Raw genomic sequence first — 3723 nt, 5'->3', positions numbered from 1 at the left:
TGGTGCTGGAAATGGAGATGTGGGTATGTTTTTGGAGAGGAAGGAAAATGTCGAGACAGGGTGCAGTTCCTTCAGGATAAGGCTCGGGAGGGGATAGAAGCAAATGTAAAACTAAAGGAACATGGTCAGAGCCGGGAACATGTGGAGAAGCAGATCTCATGGAATCGACCAACAAATGGCTGGTTCAAACTGAACACGGATGGAGCATCTAGAGGTAACCCGGGACTTGCTACGGCGGGTGGGGCTATTCGTGATGAGTATGGAGAATTGAGTTGGGGTTTTGCAGTAAACATAGGCATCTGTTCAGCCCCTTTGGCTGAGTTGTGGGGAGTATACTATGGCTTGTGTATAGCATGGGACCGTGGGATTTGTCGGTTGGAGTTGGAGGTTGATTCGGAGAGTGTGGCGGGTTTTCTTCAGACAGGGATCCATGATTCTCATCCCCTGTCGTTCCTAGTACGTATGTGCTATGACTTCATATCAAGAGACTGGTTAGTCAAAATTTCTCATGTGTATAGGGAGGCTAATTATCTGGCAGATGGATTAGCTAACTATGCGTTTTCTCTATCGTTTGGGTTACATTTCTTTGAAGATGTCCTAGATTGTGTTGCTTATGTTTTGTTGGAGGACTTTTAGGGGGTATCTAGATTTCGGCAAATTTGCATGTAATGAGTTTTATGATTTGAATAAAGAGCATGTCTCCTGCACCCTACCAAAAAAAAATAAAAGTGTTGCAGAAAGAAATGGGGCTGTAGACAATATCTACAACCACTACCAATCACACCCTTAGTTATACTCTTTGGCTAAAATTCCAGCATTTCTTGAAGAACCTAATCTCCTATATATTAATCATGGAGCATTACAACATATTTTCGTAGCCACGTGTCATCACGAGAATGATTCTTAGAATTGTTAGAAAAAAATAAATTGGTCCATATAAACATATAATATGTTTTTTATTAAACTAACTAGCAAATTAATTGGTAGTGTACAAAATAATATTTTTTCTTTCTTTAAATAAAAGCTACGGAATTACCTAATATGGTTAACATATATATGATAATTAATGATTATGAAATATATATTTGATAACAATTTTTCTAACCTCTCTCATTTTTTGTTTAATTTTGTAATATTAAAAGAAATTAAACAATCACATTAAGCATACAATAAAAAAATTAGATTTTTTTTATATGTTATATTTTGAATTTTTAAAAACCATTATAAATTACTAAAAATGGTAAAAGTCTCACACTGAAAATTTTGTGATCAATGGTTTAACTTTTTTTTTGTTCAAGCAAGATACAAATGATGACCATATATCGTAGGGGTGGGCGTTCGGATACACGTTCGGGTTCGTATCGGGTATTTCAGTATAAAGGTATAAAACCCTGTTTGGATATTTCTACACTTCGAGTCGGGTTTGGGTATTTTATGTTCGGGTTCAGATACTTTGGACCAGGTTCGAATATTTAAATTTTGAAGAAAAAAATAAATAAATGATTCATTGTTTAAGTTTTTGTATTTAAAATATATTTTAACTTATCTGGTTTTTGTTATAAAAGAGATGATGTGTAAGATTATTATTACTCATGACCAGAGGTCTATATTTATATAAGTATTAGATCGTCTTATTTAGACCGTCATAAGAGAAAAGAAAATCATATTCCTAATAGGAATAGGAAATAGTACTTGTTGGGTTCGCGAATACGGTTACGACGAAGTTAACGGCCAAATCCCCGAAGAAGAAAACGTAGAAACCATCTTCGACAAATACTTTTTCGAAATAGATTTTTCTTTACGAAAAGCTTTGCGGAGGAAACGCGAATCATCGGACAAGATCTCGAAAAGGGTCGCTACGCAGTGACCGAACGCTTGCTCCGCTCGGTCGCTCGCTCGGTCGCTACGTAGCGACCGAGCTCAAGCCGAAACGTAGATACGACATTAGTCCATGCATTCTCGTCTACCCTTCGATGCTATCTCCCGAAGACCGTAGCGAACCCATTTCACGTTCCCCGCCATTCTAAATTATCAATCAAACTTTACCGTAAAAACCGCGGAAAGTTCGTTCTTTATCGAAAGAGCCGTAATAAACGCTTCGAGTCAGAAGACGGCCCAAAGGGACCAAACACATGACTCGAGGCCCACTTTACGATTTCTTAACCAACAGCCCGTAAGCCGCATGACGGTTTACGGTTGGTTCACGAGGAAAGATAAATGTCAAGTTTCCGCGGATAAATATGAAATTTTGAAGATAATTACGAAGATCAGAAAAAATAGAATATCTCCATTTTTATGCTGTGGCGGCTTAAGGGCAGAAGGGGAAAAGCGTAAACCGACCTTGGAGCCAGTATATAAGGAGTCCTAGGCGAGAGGCATGGAGAGAGACTTTTACACAGCAAACTTAGCACTTAGAGCAATTTTTAGGCAATTTTCCGTTTTTGTTATTCGAGCTGCGACTCAATTAGGTTTTTGGGTTTTAGAACAAGGAATCTCGCCGACAGCTCTCGTAGCCCAGACGCTTACCTTGTTGTAAACGCTCAAACGCAGATTCGGAATAAGAACTATCTTGCTCTCTTTTTCAATTTCTAATTTTACTATTGTTCTTGTTTCGTTTTCTGACCGCGGCCAACGCACCAGCTAACGCCGCGGCGCTCGAGGAATTTAAGAAGATGTTCGCCACCTACGAAAAAAGGTCGGAAGAACAGGATAAACTCGTGAGCACCTTGACCAAATAAGTTGAAACTTTAACGGCAAGAACTCAAGCAATCCGCCCCCATGGAACCACTAAAGTCTATGGGAAAAGACTCGACTTTGCAACCCCACTCAACAGGCCTGGAGCGGCCCAGGAATGACCTTTGGGTCAAAACCCTGCGAGAAGTCTCCCGCCGAAAAGGGAAACTCCGAAAGCCCTCCGCCTCCCGCGAAGGTTTCAGAGGACAACGGAGTCGAGCAAGTCAACCTGGATCCTAGCGATGTCTCCAATAATACGGAACCACTAAAGTCCACGGGAAAAGACTCGACTTCGCAACCCCACTCAACAGGCCTGGAGCAGCGCACAAACGACCTTTGGGTCAAAACCCTAGCGAGAAATCTCCCATCGAAAAGGGAAATTCTGAAAGCCCTCCGCCTCCCGCAAAGGCTTCGGAGGACAACGGAGTCGAGCAAGTCGACCTGGATCTTAGCGATGTCTCCAATGATACTGATGAGGACGTCGACAGACATCCAAGGAGGACCAGAAGCCGATTCACTCGAGAAATCTCTCCGTTCGACAAACCAAAGACAGGAGAGGAGGAAATCCTCTATTGGAACGAACAAGAAGAGCTGGCTGAAAAGCAAACCGAGCTCACTCGCAGTAAACACCGACAAGCACGGAAATCTGCTGGCCAGACGTCGGATATACGCGATCTTCGAGACTATATCACCAAGACTGCAGCAGAAGTAAGAGCCGTAAAATCCCAAATCCATCATGCTACCAGCGCGGCCCCTGAGATCGACAGGCTGCTGGAAGAGGCTCGGAAGACCCCTTTCACCACTCGCATCTCAGATACGAGGGTATCCGATCCAGGAAAAATCAAAGTACCAAAGTATGATGGTACGACCTCTCCGAGAGCGCACCTTCAGGCTTTCCATATCACAATGGGAAGAGCGAGGCTGAAGGACAGCGAAAGACACGCCGGCTACTGCCGCCTGTTCGTCGAGAATCTAGAAGGAGCAGCCCTC

The sequence above is a fragment of the Brassica oleracea genome, chromosome C1 (assembly GCF_000695525.1).
Source record: "Brassica oleracea var. oleracea cultivar TO1000 chromosome C1, BOL, whole genome shotgun sequence".
NCBI lineage: Eukaryota > Viridiplantae > Streptophyta > Magnoliopsida > Brassicales > Brassicaceae > Brassica > Brassica oleracea.
This window is presented reverse-complemented; position numbering follows the sequence as displayed.